Source organism: Cryptomeria japonica, chromosome 7 (assembly GCF_030272615.1).
Source record: "Cryptomeria japonica chromosome 7, Sugi_1.0, whole genome shotgun sequence".
Classification (NCBI taxonomy): domain Eukaryota; kingdom Viridiplantae; phylum Streptophyta; class Pinopsida; order Cupressales; family Cupressaceae; genus Cryptomeria; species Cryptomeria japonica.
Genome location: NC_081411.1, coordinates 323,454,318 through 323,471,719, shown reverse-complemented (window position 1 = coordinate 323,471,719; position 17,402 = coordinate 323,454,318). Strand labels below are relative to the sequence as shown.

At 33.5% G+C, this 17,402-nt stretch overlaps 1 long non-coding RNA gene across 1 annotated transcript; it reads right to left on the bottom strand.

The window, feature by feature from the left end:
• Positions 1-707: 707 nt before the first annotated feature.
• LOC131046713 (uncharacterized) lies at positions 708-10,905 on the bottom strand. The gene is made up of 3 exons (XR_009358446.1): positions 9,700-10,905; positions 8,464-8,604; positions 708-8,294 (listed from the first exon to the last, which is right to left on the bottom strand). It is a non-coding gene; the product is annotated as an uncharacterized LOC131046713 (long non-coding RNA).
• Between the last annotated feature and the right edge of the window lie 6,497 nt (positions 10,906-17,402).

The window sequence follows — 17,402 nt, the reverse complement described above, 5'->3', positions numbered from 1 at the left end:
TATAACTAGTTATAAAGCTTACTAGGAATATTTTCATAATAAATATGCCAGGTCAATCATAAACCCAATTAAATCAAAGTTGCACACATTATGTTTCTATCATCCCTACATTTATGCTTCATTAAACTAGTTTATTAAATGGCTCAATATAGTGCACAATTAAGGGTGATTAGGCTCCATAAACTTAATTACATAAAATTAGCATGCATTAGGCATTTATTACCTTTAATTTGACATGTGATGTGACCAATAAAATTATTTGTTTAACCAACTGTTCAATTGCAACAAGCCCTTTATACGAGTAAGGGAATTTGTTATTTTTTATAAATTAGTATGTTAAAAATGTATAATGCCTCAATTGTTATCATTTAAGGAACTAGAGTTACATTAACTAAAACTTGATATAAAATTAAGGACATACAACTAGGTGAAATTCGAGGCACATCGTGATAAAGAAAATGAATAGCACTAGCTTTTGATCTCACTTTTGAACTTGAAGCACATGAAAGTGGCATAATTTTTTAATGCATTTTATGTTTTTATTTAAATTTTAAATAAAAATATTAAGTTATATTTTTAAAAATGACACTTTTCTTTAATAATTAAAAAATACAAAATATGACACCCTCTCAAGATATATTCTCTTTTCTAGAGCATCATATTTATTTGTTTAGTTAAAAAATAATATTTATTTAAATAAAAGGTGAGAAATCATCAATAATATGAAAATGGAAATATACAGTTAAGTGTGTTGTCTATGCTTCCACATTTTGCATACGTTTACCAGAGCATTTACGTTTGCCAGAGCATTTCCAACTGTAAGAGCTCACCATAATCGCCTTTCCTTGATGCCAGAGCTCCCATTTTGGTACAAGCTGGGAAATAAAAGCTGCCCCCGACTGTCACCAAACACGTACCGAAAGCAACCGTACTTACTGTGCGGGAGCAATGTTTGAACAAATAGGAACGGATGGTGGCAAAGGGAATGGGCCCACACCGGCCCACAACGCTTAGTGTGTGATGTTTAAGGGTGGCCAGAAAGAAAAGGGTATAAACAACGTAGATGAAACTCCGAGCTCAAAAATCTCTGCCTCGGATCATTTGGCCGATTCGCTATCAAACACTTTGCTTGTCACTTCGAAACCCACTTTGGATGTTCCAAGTAATTTACATCTAGGACGACACGCCTTTTATCATCCACATCCTTTTGTCATTCCACCAAGATTTTATAGAGCCTCCTCCCACAACAATTATAAACTCTAGAGCATTTTGTGCATACGCACATACTGGTAAAAATGGAAATAGGAGAACACATGGATCTAAAATCTGCAAGATATGATAGAAGTTTTTTGTTTTCAATCATTGTGATGGTATATTACAGGTCCAATTAAAATAAAGAAGTTTTTTGTTTTCAATCATTGTGATGGTATATTACAGGTCCAATTAAAATAAACTAACTCAACAAAAGTAAGGTGAAATGAGACATATCATTCTACATATTTCATAGGGGTGAGTCTCTTTTCTCCAACTCCACGTCAAGCTTGAGAAGTCCAGTCCAATAGCTTCCTTCTTCTCTTTCCTTCTCAAAATCTCTATTTTAATACTCAACAAGAATGCAATAAAAACCAAAAAGAAAAAACAATGAAGTGAAACCCCCAAACCCTTCAAGACACGAATAATATATAGGAATTCAACTTGACTCGAAATGAATGGGGGAGGTGTGAAGCATATTTGTATACTCTTTTCGACGACCTTTACAAGGTGGCTCATACAGTTGCGAGTCTTGTTGTGAATCCCAAGTTCATTAATGAACCATGGAGAGTGGGGGAGAGTGGGGGATGGAGAGTGACTTGTCACTTTTTTAAGAACTTCAAATTCATTGTTACATGGTTTCCGGACTTAAGAAGGGATGTACTAAGCCCTAAGGATAGTATCACATATCTTCATAGTCTCCAACCCATAGGTATAAATCCTAGGGGTCTAATTTTGACCTAAGATCAATAGAATTGACCTTTCAACACCCTTTTACAACCCATTCAAGTACAGATCCAAAATTAAAATATAATGAACGTTCTCAACACTTATCCATATTTACATGCTTAATTACATGATTTCACATTTCATACCTCCACTAAACAACATTACACATAAATTCTAATATTATATAACTCCAATCACAATTTCATAAAACATTAAACAACAAAACTCTAATTACCTTGTGGATAAAAAAATGATTCACAATATATAAGGTTACAAGTAAGTATTTTATTTATTCTAGATCTAGTTCATGTTTACTTTGACATAATTATTCATGCACACTAGCCATCACCATTATATCCAATACAAGTACAATTGACCATAATTGTTAGTCTTAATATTTCCATCATTATAAATAACTCACTTTACTAATGTGTCAAGTAATTCAATAGGACCAACAATTAATCCCTATCTTAAGGGAGATAAAATCATTGAAGGGAGTTTAACTTTTTACTCAAATTTATATTTACATTGGCTAGGGTTTACTTCATGTGCTTCTAACCATGAGTATTCATCCATTCTATATAGTTTCTTTGAAGGTATCCACTACCCTTGCCAATCCTATGATCAACACCCACTTTAGGGAACACAAAACGCATTAGTATCCATTTGTTTAAACCTAGATTTAACATTACTCTTTTTTCCACGTGTTAATTAAATTGTTCATTATAATTCACCTTTCATTTCATAAGACATTTTTAAAAAGGCATCAGTACATAACATAACTATTCTAATTAAGTATCAACTCGAATGATAATGTTGAAATGAGATGCAAGAGTCATCAAAATCAATAATAAAACACTAACCAATTTCACTTGCTATTTCAATGGATTCATGTATCATAGAATTTAGAGGTGAGAGAGTGCTAAATTCAAAAGGGATTACCAAGGCAAACTTCCACCTTTTTTTGGTGTCCCACAAACACTCTACTCCTAACAACTTATTATACTCCCTATTAAAAATGTCTTAGACAAAGCCTTAACTCTTAGAAATTAATCTTGAATAGGTACCATGAACTTGTAATTGAATGACAAACAAAATTAAAAAATCAAAAAATTAACTGAGTTACACTCTAAATGCTTGTAACCAATGGAATCTTGCTATAGTTTTATTTTCTCATGATAAAAATAGAACCCATGTGACTCATTAACATAGTAAATCAAACTTCTAACTATAAAGAAAATCAAATACAATCATCTATGAAAATATTATAGTGATAACGTAATAAAGAATCATAAATGATATGAGATTTCGTGTAATTCTATTTTGTTTGCTTTGTAAAACCATATGCCCGATTATTAGGTGTTGAGGTGTGCGCCCAATTATCCTGTCGAAGCGTTTTCTACAGGCTGCCTTCATTTCTTTCCTGCAAAATCTGCATTATTCACTATGGTTTTCCTTTCTCACTTGTCTTCTTTCCTCTGATCATCATGTCTACTGAGCCACCGTTTGGATTCATTATGAGTGTCTACCCAAGGCCCTCCTCATGCTTTGGTGCAGACACTCCCATTTCCCTCAATGCCTCCACTCGTCAGGTCTCTTTCAGAAAGATCACGGATTTGAGACTAAAGCGTCTCCTCATCCACGCGGACCCTCCAGTTTTGCTTGCAGTAAAGATGATTCTGGGTAGTGCCCATTTGAGCAGGGAAGAGTACCCGTGAGACAAAACCTGCATCTCTTCTATATTTGTGGCTTCTCTGTTGGACCAAAAGCTACCCAAGCAAGCTGTTTGGAGCCTTACCAAGGAGCTTTTTCCTGAGGAAATTCTTCAGGATTTCCAAGAAATTTTGAATAAGGCCCTCCACGACTCTGGGGCACCTCGGCCAAGCAACCGGATCCTCTTCAATGCTCACAGAGAGCTCATTAAATACTACCCTTTCCTACTGGATTTGAAAGGGAAATATTTGGACAGACACAGAGTATTTGCTGGAGTTGGTTTGAGTTATCTCAAATGGCGGTTTTTAGGAGAAAATCCGGAGGATCAGGGAAAAGAGGAGGACCTCTTCCAATTTGCAAGCCTTAACGGAATCCTACCTATGAAAGCTGTAGATGCAGAGCCCCAAGCTAAACAGAGTCGCGGGGGTGGTTCAAGCAGAGGCCGTAGGGTTGCGGGTCGTGGTCGGGGTCGTCTAGCAGGCAGAGGTCGAGGAAGAGCAAGAATTGATCTACACCAACCTGATCCTCCCACTGCAAGCTAGGCTTTCTTTTCGTTGCTGTGTCAATTTCCCTTCTTGATACTTAACACATAATTGTATAAAGTTTATTTTGGTTTCTTATTATGCTTAAACTCTCTGTTTCTAGGTAGTTGGGAATCTGCCATATAAACGTTTCTAGTTCCATTTTCTTTAGACTGCTTAATTTTGATGGTTCTGTTAAAAAAGTGGACAAATCATAAGTTTAATGGTCTCCTATCTATTGTGGAAACCATGTTTTGTTGGGATCGCTGAGAATAGGTTTTTAATGCTATGAATCTCAGCTAAGAAATTACTGTAATTAATTCAAATTAATATAAATCTCGGCTCTGCCTTTACCGATTAAAAAAAAAACCATATGCTTATCTAGTATCCAATTTTTCATTCATACTTAAAAAAATCAACTATCATTAACTCCTACCTCTAATGATATGCAATTCTTTATTTATGATAATTCTATTTTAGAAAAACTGTCTTCATATATTCATATAAGAAATTAAATAACAACTACTTTTAAACTATTCATTAAACCATCCACATCAATGTTAAATTTATTCTCTATACTAATTTAACTTATATCCTTAGTGTTGCATCTTAAAATCTTGTTCATCGTATAACCTAATAATTTTTAAAGAACACTCATTTCAATGATAGAAAATAAATCTTAATCAATAAAAATAAGATAAATATCTATAACATTTTACTCAAATTGAAAGATAAAATTGACTATAACATTTAAGGAGAGTGGTCCGTAAAAACTGATTAGCATTTAGATTGCTAACAAGAGTATTTGTCTCAGCTTATGGCATCATTCACAGGATTCCGACCTGAATGGATGATAGATTCAAAAATTAGCTTCATGTCCTGTGTTACTGCTGCATACCATGTTTCAGTTTAAGATTTGCTATTATTAGTTACAGATAAAACATTATCTCAAACTTCATAAGTCAATTTTTTAAAATCGAAGTTTCAGAACCCTGCGATAGGGCCGAAGCTGTTGAACAGGCAAGCACCGCAGCCAATGTAGAGAACACAGTGATTGAAGTAGGCATTCTTCCCTTGTCTTTCCACGCATAACTGTAGGTATGTGATGGATCACACGCATAACGCATAATCCGTTATATATTTAGAGTTCTATACTTAAGGTTTTATTTTAGGTGATTTGATTTGTGCATGCTAAATGGATAGAACAAACAAGTTCAATTACAGTATATTTTTAGGACTTATTTATATATAAAATCCCCTGTTGTTAAGTCTATAAGACGAGGAAGAAGATTTCTATCGAGACATGGTGTAATCTAGTTGAATGAAAGAAAGATCCTTGTGTGTATCGGATCAATTTCGATTTTGGTTTAGGAAATTTCTAAGTTCTATAATTAGAATTTTATTTTAGGTGATTTGTTTTGTGCATGCTAAATGGATAGTACAAACAAGTTCAGTTGCAGTCTACATTTAGGACTGTTATTCATATATAGAGTTCCCCTGTTTTCAAGTCTGTAAGTCTGAGGAAGAAGATCTCTATCGAGGGATGTTGTAATCAAGTTGAATGAAATAAAGATACATTGTGTGTACGAAATCAGTTTGGTGTTTGGTTTAGCAATTTTCATGTGTGATTGAAAATCTACATTTGGTATGAGAGCCGTTGCCAAAAGACAGAAAGGAGAAAGATTTGCAGTTTTTCAAAGCTACTAGCCTCTACCACCAAAGGAGATCAGATTAGGTTTGAAAGTCGTAGAAGTCTGAAAGATTGTCATCACCATAAGACAGTTCGTAGGTATTTGTGAATTCGATCAGCTAAATGTTCAGAGTTCTTTAGGTGATGGCAGATTGAAAGCTGTCAATCAAAGGTAGTTTCGAGTAAATCTAGATTATTTCTTTCAATAAGAAAGACTGGCGAAATAGTGAAGAAAGAAAATGGAAATTTAATATGTGAAATGATCCTAAATATAATTTGGTGAAAATCAAAAAGGAAAATAAAGAATTGGAAGAATGTTAAAGTGGTTTAAATATATAATAATATTGGTTTTTAGAAAGATAAATAGAAAAGTATAAAGAAAAAATACCTACTTAGATCAATTGCTTGCAACATGCAGGAAGAAAAATGAGCGTCTAAGATTGATGCCTTCAATATGTGAAGCAAGTGATTTATGTTCTTTGTTTGATACAAGTGATGTAATTAAAACTTTTTTCGATAAAGAGAGTGATGTTGAAAGTAAGGATATGTTTGAATCTATAATTTTTGTAGATTGTGATATTAATAACAAATTATGGTATAAAAAATATGTTTATTTTAAGATCATGAAAAAAATAGACTATAGAAAAAAAGGGTTGAAAAATATGAGCAAGAATTAGAAAGTCTGTTCAATCATTTACGAGACCAAATGAGAGTCTTGAATATGGTTAAAAGATAGAGATATGTTACAAGTGTTACAGATTCACCCAAATCAGAAGAAAGAATATAATCTATGTATTGCTCATTTTCTAAAGAGAAGGACATAGAAAGGAAAACTGCTGAGATCTTCATCATTGTTCTACTTGTGAATTGAAAAATCACCATCAAAAGACATGTTGGAATAGAGAGTAGAATAAGCAATCAATGAAAAATTCCATGCAGTAGATTGATGGATTCAATTGAAAAAAAAAATTTTAAATATGTTTAAAAGATTATATAAGCCTAAATGTTTGCGTGCAAAAAGAAATAGCAGGCAAACAAAATTTGAATTTGAAAGACTATAAATATTCATTATGTTAAAATGATGACACTATCATTTGTGAATGGCTAAAGATAAAGGCAGACTGATTTGTTTTTTTAAGCTTTAGTTTGCATCCGTCAAAGTTCTTAGAAAATTAGATGTCAACCTGTTCCAAATAAGGATTTATCCACAATTTGATTAAAGGAGAATTTACAGGTCAAAGAAAGGTCATTCGAGCTGTCATCCAAGAAGAAATTGATTGTGTCAAAGCTGATTTGAGATGAAAGGAAGGTTGAGCCATTGTTTAGTATATCCTAGGAGTAGAGACTAAACCTCGATTTTAATGAAAAAAGCTGAACAAATTTTAGTGTATATTTGAGAAAGAGAAAAATAAATAAATTTGGGTATTTATTTTAAAAAATTATGTTAGGGGAGAGGATCTAGTAGTTGAGTATCTTAATTTCACATTTCTCAAAATTTTTACGTGAAAATTTCAAATCGCTTCCAATTTTTTTACAGCAGCTTACTTGGCAAGTCCCCTGCTTATAACTAAGGTTTCAGGGCCACATCATCAAATATGATGCCACATCAACATGCCTTTTGTCAAGGTATCCAAAACAACCCAAAAAATAGGTGAGACCAATAGTTGCGCATAAGGGGCCCCATGCTTGTGCAGCTGATGTGTCATCACATGATTGATTGTTTTTTACAACTAAAGGGTACATTTCATTCAATATGGATATTAAATTCATAACTATTAGTGCAATGTTGTTAAAAAAAATGGACATTAAATTAATTAATATGTGTATTAAATCAACAACTACTATCACAATAATTGAAACACAGTCAACTACTAGATCCTCTCCCTTAAATAGATTTATTAAACTAAAATGATGATAATGTTGAACAGCGAATTTCAGAGGTTTGATTTTTTAACACTTCAAATGGGTTTGCTCGGCATCAAATAGAAGCATGATGGTATGTGATGCATCTCATGCATTTAATTTGTTCCATACTTGATGCATAGAACAAACAAGTCCAATTGAAGTTAAGGGCTGTCATCTCAACATAGAGATCCCCCTGTTATTGAGTCTCAAAGGAAGTCCTATATCCAGACATGATGTAATCAATTTGAACCTGTAGCAATTTTCTACGTATTGTTTGTGTATTTCAAAATCTACACAAATCATAATCCACAGACAACATAACAGAAAAATGAGATGGAATCAGGGATATTTGTTATTACCAGAAAATTAAGGGCACCGGCCTTAAAATTATGGGGGTGTCCAGGTCGCTTTTCACGGGACACATAAACAAGACTGGGCAAATCATGGCCCTCAACGTTAATGTCTTTGACCCTTTCCAGCAAAATCTGTAGGAAGGCTTGAACAAAATTACACAGAAATATTTAATAAATTGGAGATATTCAAAACTATTTAATAAATCTGTAAGTAAATTGATAAAAATATTCCCCATCAAAATTTTAAAGAGTTGAAACAATATGATTTTAAAGATAATATTTTGACATTGATTTTTCTGACCTGAACTATACTCGGGTGGTCTCGTGAAGTCATCTCCGGTTTCCATTCTTTCAAACCATAGTCTTCTTTATATTTATGTTCTGGAGCAATGCCTCTTTCAACACTTGTATTTATACAATATTTCATTTCCTCGTACAATTTCTATACAGATTTCAATATCAAGTATATCTATTAATTTCATGAGCTGTAAGGCTTCTAGAAAAAGGCAGAGGAAGGCGAACAAATAATAATAAAAGTGATGAACATCAAAATATGTTTTATAGATATCACATTAACAGAGAGTTTCAGCTCTGTTTTACATAGAAAAGTTTAAAACGGAGTGCTCTGTTTCGTAGCAGAGTAAACAAAAAGCCTTTTGTCAGATAATTTGAGCATACAAAGAGAACACTGTTCTCTGTTTTTAGGAAAAAAAAAGAAAAAAAGAAGAAAGACACTTTTATTTAATGAGGGTCATTCAGTAATTGAGTATCTTATTTTCATGTTTTTCAATATTTTATCTGAAATTTTTCAATCTCTCAAGGTTTTACAGTAGCTTACACAACAAGCCTCCTGATTACAATTAAGGTTTAAGGGTCATATCATCATATACGATGCAACATAAGTATGCCTTTTTGTTGAAGTGTCCACAAAAGACCCTAAAAAAGTTAAAATTAGATACATAATTGTACCCTAAGTATATTTTACTGATGCATTGATATGGCATGACATGTTTTGTTAATTTTTAGATCTAAAGAATATATTTCATTCAGTTATAGATGCTCTCATCAAGACTGACAACTTCAAAATTACATCTATTGAATAATATTAATGAAAATATTAGACATTAAATCAATAAATATAACTATTATTGAAACATACTCAACTAAAAATTAAACCATATATTGAACAGCTGCTTTTATGCATACATAAAAATAAATATGCAATGATATTTTACATCAGTAACAGCATTTAAAGGAAAGGGAAGCCATTCAATGGAGAGGCTAGCCATACCTGCAGTAGAAGGAACCTATAAAACAAGTAATGTAAAGAAAAAATAGTATACGGAAATGAATCAAACTTATTAAATGTTTTCCACAGACTAAAGGCATTGGAGGTAAAACGGGACAGGTTTAAAACAAGGGTCATTGGGATTATAATTTCAATAAAACTTTCCATTCTTCAAAGAAGATTAATAATCAATTAAAGTCAAACAAACTAATGCCAATGAGTGTTAATATTCTTGTGAGCTACACATACCTTGACATTTTCCCATTATGTAGTGAACGAGCTGTCACTTTCATTGCCATAACATTCAGAAAAATATGCTTCTGGGCATCTCTGCTGAATAGAATACTTGTGGCAAAAAGGAACCCAACTCTTTGCAAAACGTGAAGCTTCCAACAGAGCATAAAAGGTGAGTGGGGATCCTCCATCATCCAATACATAACATGTCAATTTTTCTATTGGATAATTAAAAGCCAGCGTAGACAATACAGTGTTTGAAACATCCAGTGGAGGTTCTTTATCAGGGTCAGCCGTGCATATAAATATATCAATGGGAGGTAGCTCCCTCCCAAACTTGTTCATGAACAAGCATAATCATATTACTCTCAGGGAAACACGTTTCTCAATCTTATAAGAAACCTAACCCATATTTATATAAACATGTTGGTCATTTGTTATCTCATTCTGAAGGAAGGTGGATCATGTTGATGAAAAAAAAAAATTATACCATTAAATCTAAAAATATAGCAACCTAATATGACAATCTGGGCAAATTTCATCTGTTTAATTATCTACCTTTTAGAGAGTCTTTCTGGGTAGGTAAATCGATCCACAGGCCTCCACTTGAAGCTCATCTCTAATACCCACTGGAAGGCCAAACCTAGCTCTGCACAAAATAGCAGCATCCACGGTACATATCCTTCACTTGGCATATAATGGATCCGATAATATATAAGCCCCAGAATTGCACAAAAATATACGCATCCATAAACTCTGTTTATCTTTGCAATTGGCATTGGTACTGTGGTGTAAAGTGGCGAATCTGTGAACTCCATCTTCTCCTTGATTCAGTTCAATTATTGAAACCATTTGAAACAATTTATAACAATGAGGCATTGCCATCCCACTTAGCTAAACCTCGCATCTTTCTCGAACATCAGTTAGTAACCCTAGTTTGCAAAGATTCCATTACTGTAGTTTCTAATGTTGTGGCATCTATGAGGTTATAGAATCCAAATTTCAGAGTCAGAATTATGTACTACATTCCCAACTATCCCAAGAGATTTGACTACCTTCCCCTTCATTTTGGGGCATGGGGGTTTTGGTTGTATGACTCGGATATTCTTGCCGGGAAGCCTGGCCACACATTGAGCATCAGCTGTATAGAAAAGGAGGACGACATATTCGATTCATATATGAATAGAATTCTAAGATGATTAATGGATGCCTGGCCACACATTGAGCATCTAGGGTACGATAACTTGGACGAAATATTCGATTTATATATGAATAGAATTCTAAGAATTATTAGTCATAGCTGATAGCAGTTCATTCACCTAATTTTGTCCAATATTCAAAGGTAAAAATAATTTTTTATTTTTATTTTTATTTTTTTACCAGAATGAAATGTAAAGTTGTTATTAGTTATTTGATCATTAAAGAGTGGCTTATTTCAGTGTGTTTTGAGTATTATTTTATGCTTGAATTTTGTGTCTTAGTGTTTCTATAATATTAGTTTTTGAATTTTTTTTTTAATAGAATTATATCAAGAATAAAGATTTGTTAGACACATACGTAAACAAAACTCTATGTCTTTGGATTTATGTCCTATTATTTTAAGAGAATAGATTTTTGTGTGAAAACCTAACCCCACATGAAATTCTTAGATGATGACCCACATGGAATACTTAGATGATGATGATAGCAAGAGTAGTTATGATAATGAGAAAGATTTGTTTGACCTATATAGAAACAGAACTTTAAGAATTTGTCACACCCCTCATAGGATCCTAGTTGCAAGCAAAGCCTACATGAAAAACATATAAAAAGACAATAAAATCTAATAAATTAAAGAAAAATATTTCAAATCAAGAATAGTCAAAGTTGTAAAGTTATTCACCACTTTTTATAGGAATGGGGTGTAAAGTTGCTATTGATTATTTGACTATTGAAGAGTGCACATCAATAACATAGAGTGTGTTTTAATATCATGTTTTATTTTATACTTTATTTTTTTATTTTAAATTATATCATATTAATTTTAAGGCAATTATTTTTTTTAATTGAATTACAACAATGATAAGGATTCATTTGGCTGAAGTGGAAAAAAAATATAAGAATTATTAATCATATGATGCAAAATCAAATATTCTCAAAAGGTTGAAATTCTTAAAAGTGTGTATAATGTTATGTTTGGCTTAGATTTTCATGTGGAATCCTAGTCGCACATTAAATACTTTTGTGATAATAGGGAGAGTCGTTAGAACAATGAGAATGATTTACTTAACCTATGTACAAAGAGAACACTACGAACTATTAATTATAACATGCAAAATATTTTTTCTCAAATGTGTAGAGTGTTTTGATATTATTTGTTGTCCTATGTAAGTTCCTTTTTTATTATAAGGTGTCACTTCAATTGCACTTGTATCCCACCATTTTTTGTGGGGCATTCGAAAGATCCAATTCAAGAACTCACATTTATTCTCACATTTTGTGTAGTTAAGTCTCTTATAATTACCACAATCAACTATTTTGCAACCACTATTTTATTAGGCAATAATGTTTTCTAGCGAGTATTCTTAAATATTTTTCATAAGGCCTATGATAAGGTTTATCTCTAGAGATAAAATTTTAATGTTCTTGGTGATAAAATAGAATCCTTTTGGTGTAATATTTATTTATTCTTATCAATTTATTATAGGAATCACATCCCCCTTAAAGAATATTTTCTCTCTTAGTTACATAATTCCTTGGAGCCCCAAAATATTATGTTATTTGTTGGTGTTTCCAACCGATTGCCTAAATTCACCTAATAATGAGTCAAATATTATCAACGAGAACTCAAATCAGTGGCCAACAAACAAGATCTCAATCAAAGATTGAATGATCTCTTACACTTTAGGCTCTGTGGGACCTAGGGGGTGACCCTTTGCAATATTTAAATAATTTGCAATAAGATGAATTAATATTGCAATAATACAGGTTACTCCCAACATAGATTAAGTAGAATGCATATATTTGACTTCACATTAACTCAATTCATTGTTACTTGACACTTTATGCATGATTGGGAGCGAATTATATCCTATACATACTCTTACAAATAGAATAAGAAAATTGAGATCAACAATATATGTAGTGGTACATCTAAAATTCACTCAAAATCTTTAAAGATTAGTGCCTATTCTGGGAAATAGAGTCGTAATTGTTGGCATTGCATGAAGATTGCATTGATGAAGTATAGTTTTGTCATTGATGTCAATAGTAACTGGTAATGAAGATGTATTGCAACCAGTAATGATGCAGTAAAGCAACCGGTAGTAAAGTAGTGAAGGAAACCGATATTATTATTGAAGCAGAGAAATCAACTAGTAACCCTAACCAGTTGATAAGAAGAACCCTAACCAATGGAGCTTGGAGAATCAGTTGTGATGATCTATGACCAAATGATGATCGGAGACAAAGATGCCACGTATGCATGTTGCACATGATGAGTTTTGAAGTGGATTTAGCGCATAGAGATAACTGTTTATCTTGGGAATGATCAATTGCATAGCATGAAGTGAAAAGCGCATGATGAGCTACAAGATCCAATGTGCGGTGATCTAGGAGCAGTTGAAGTTGTCTAGAACAATGTGTAGTTGATTTCTATGTAATCTAACGGTCAAGATTGAACCGATATGTTTGTAATATCTATGACATATGTAGGGTTTGTGTTGTGTTACCGACATAATTTATTTGCTTATAAGGTCGATGAGTTGTTTTGTAATTGTGTTAGAAAATTTGGTTAAGTATGATTGTTGTCAAACCAGGAGGTTTGTCTGCAAAATGTTGTGAAGGAAGATAGGAGAAGAAAAGGATCTGATTAAGCAAGGAAGTGCTATTACCAGATCAGCAAAGAACCTATTGTTCTCTAACCATTACAACGGTTAAATCCCTTAACTGGGTAAGCTTTAAAAGGCTTATTGTTGAAATCCTCTAACAAGGTGATCCATTAGCTTGGATTTGAAATCCTCCACTGAGGTTACCTCTAAAAGGGTATTACCTTTAACAGGGTATTGTAGTCAATCCCTTAACTGGGTGGTCCTTAACTAGATCTATTCTTAACATGACATTATTATATAAGCTTTAACAAGGCTTGGCTCCTAACAGGATGACCTTCAGAAGAGTTCAGAATACTTCTGGATATTCATCCCCACCATGGTTTTTCCTATTTGGTTTTCCACGTGAAAAATTATTGTGTCAAGTGGTGAATGATTTTGTGGATATGTTTTTATATGGTTGATATGAATGACTGGTAAATCCACTTAGATATGTTTAGATGACTGAAAATGATCCAAAATGAGCTACTGATATTAGTGAAGTGGTTTAATATTTTGGTTAAATGGTATTTTGAGATTTAGATCTATTGCATTGTATCATTGATGTTTTGGTCAACCGGTAAAGTTTGGCAGTGCAGTTGCAATTTTTGATACAGTGACTAAACTGGTTAGTTTAGTGATTGGATTCTGAGTTAGAAGTTTGTTTGGTGAAATTTTAGTTTATTTTCTATCTACTAATTCACCCCCCCCCCTCTCTGTAGTTGACCAGATCCTTATAGTTTCATCATATTATCAATTGGTATCAGAGCTATCCAAGTCCTCTTGAGTTTAAGCCTAATAGCTTGAGAAAAAGATCTAGGAGAACATGATGAAGAAAGAAGGTTTGAAGTTCAATAGAGAAAACTATAGAATCTAGAGTGATAGGATAAAGATCTATATCAAGAGCTTAGGAAGTCAATATTGGAAACATGTTATTATTGAATATAACTTGCCTAGTGGGATTCTGGTAGATGATCAAAAGAAGGAGCAACAGGAGAACAATCAGGCATTGGAGGTCATCATCGGTTCCTTGTTTGATTCAAAATATGTTGATGTTCATGGATTGAATATTGCATATGAAGTATAGAAGAAACTAGAATAAATTTATAGCAATGATGAGCATGTTAAGATTGCAAAAGAAGAGAGTCTGAGAGGAAAATTTGATGATATGTGGATGGCTGAAGGAAAAAACATTCAACAGTATGGTTAGAGGATCAAGAAGATAGTCAGAGAAATCAAAAGTGTTGGAGGTACAGTGGAGGATACCACTATGGTTAGCAAGGTGTTGAGAACACTTATACCGGTCTACGCTATCCGAGTTGCAGTCATTCAGGAACTCAAATCTATTGATAAGACAAAGGTAAGTCTTGACTCTATCATTGGTAAATTAACTGCATTTGTATTAAATGGTTTTGATGGAAGTGTTCAGAGATCAGAATTTGCATTTAAAGCCTTAGTTTCAACCCCACCGGTAGGTAAAAGCAGAGAAGTGAGTTATAATCAAGAGTCTAGATCTAGCAGAGAGGTAGATGATGAAGATTGTTTGATTGATCTTGAAGAATTGTTGGCCAAGCGGTTACCCAGAGGTACCGGTAAGAAAAGAGGTAAATTACCACTGAAGTGTTTTGTATGTAACTGGATTGGACATATTGTTGCTAACTGTCCAAATGGAGATAATAAGGAAAAATGTGAGAAGTTTAGGAAGTATAAAGGCAAAGGTAAAAGAAATTGTCTCATTGCAGTGGATGGAGGAATTACAGATGAAGAATATAAGGAAGATGCAAATGAGGACATTGTCTTTGTTGCTATTAAAGAAGAGATATCAGATCAAAAGGTATTGGTCTCTCACATGGATAGTACAGATGACTCGATTATAGACAGTGGTTGTTCACAACACATGACCGATCACCGGAGTAAGTTTCTTACTTTTAAGGAATTTGATGGAGGTGTTGTCAGATTTGGGAATGACTCACCCTACATGGTGAAAGGGAAAGGATCCATCTCTCTAAATGGTAAAAGTAGTGCAAATGATGTCTACTGGGTTGAAGGAAGGAAACACAATCTTGTGAGTGTTTCTCAACTCAATGACAAAGGTCACCCATTGGAATTCAAGATTGGAGTGTACAAAATTTATGGAAGAAAAGGTGAACTAATGGCAACCGGTAAACAAACTAGAGGTAACTTGTTTGATTTAAACTCTAAAGTCAACATTTGTTTAATTGCAAAAGTAGAATATAGTTGTCTTTGGCATCGAAGATTATGTCATGTAAATTTTGATAACATTGTAAGGGTCAGTAAGTCCAAATCAGTAAGAGGTTTGCCACAGTTGGACAAACCGGTGAATGCTTTGTGCAAGGAATGTCAGTTAGTGAAAATGACATCCTCAACCTTCAAGAGAAAATATTTCTCAACTGAACAATTTCTAGATCTGGTTCATACCAACATTTGTGGACCAATGAGTAGGACTATTCAAGGTGATCGGTACTTCATGATATTTACCGATGATTGCTCAAGGATGATGTGGGTCACATTCTTGAAAGATAAGACATAAGAATTTAGAAAGTTTAAGGCATTTAGAGCCTTAGTTGAAAATAAAAGTGGAAAGAAGATAAAGTGCTTAAGAACTAATCAAGGTGGTGAATTTACTTCAGAGGAATTCACTAGATATTGTGAAGACAGTGGAATTAAGAGGCATCTTACTACACCAAGGACACCACATCAGAATGGTATTGCAGAAAGGAATAATCGGTCAGTAGTTGAAGCTGCTAAGAATATGCTAATTCAAGGAAGTGTAGCTAAGACATTCTGGAGAGAAGCTGTCAGCACAACTATTTACACAATGAACCGGATATTGGTTAAAAGAGGTAAGGACAAAACTCCCTATGAGTACTGGTATGGTAGATCACCTAATGTCAGTTACTTTAAAAATTTTGGTAGTAGATATTTTATCAAAAGACATGATTATATTGGTAAGTTTGATGCCAAGAGTGATGAAGGCATATTTCTTGGTTACTCCACCAAAAGAAAAGCTTACAAGTGTTACAACAACCAGACTAAGAAGATCATTGAAAGTGTAAATGTTTGAGTTGATGAGTTTCCTGAAATTTCAAGTGAAACCAGCAAGGAGAAGGAAGAACAAGAACCTTACACACTATTTTTGGAACTGGAACCAGTGAAGCCCGAAGTTAGAGAACAAAACAGGGAATCCCTAGTTCAACCAGAATAGGAAGGTCAAGCAGAAGATGAAGAAAGTGAAGAAGAAGAAGAAGAACCAAGAAATCAAGATCATGTTACTCCAAGGTATGTTAGACTCAATCATAGACCTGGTCAGATTATTGGAGACAAGAATGCAGGTGTTCTAACTCGAACAAGGCTTAGGGAGAACTCTTGTATGATCTCCACCATTGAGCCTAGAACAACAAAAGAAGCCTTTGGAGATGAACACTAGATCAAGGCAATGGAAGAAGAAGTTGACCAAGTAGATAAAAATACTACATGGTCATTGGTACCCAGGCCAGAGAACAATAATGTAATAGGTACAAAATGCGTATTTAGAAACAAACTGAATGAAGATGGAGTAGTGGTTAGAAATAAAGCTAGCTTAATATGAAAAGGATATTCACAAGAAGAAGGTGAAGATTATGGTGATACATTTGCACCAGTTGCAAGATTGGAAGGAGTAAGGACTCTACTTGCATTTGCAACATACATAGTATTCAAAGTATATCAGATGAATGTTAAGTCAGCATTCCTAAATAGAATGTTGGAAGAGGAAATCTACATTCAACAACCAGATGGTTATGCTTTAACTCTAGAAAAGGATATGGTGTGCAAATTACATAAGGCATTATATGGATTGAAGCAAGAACCAAG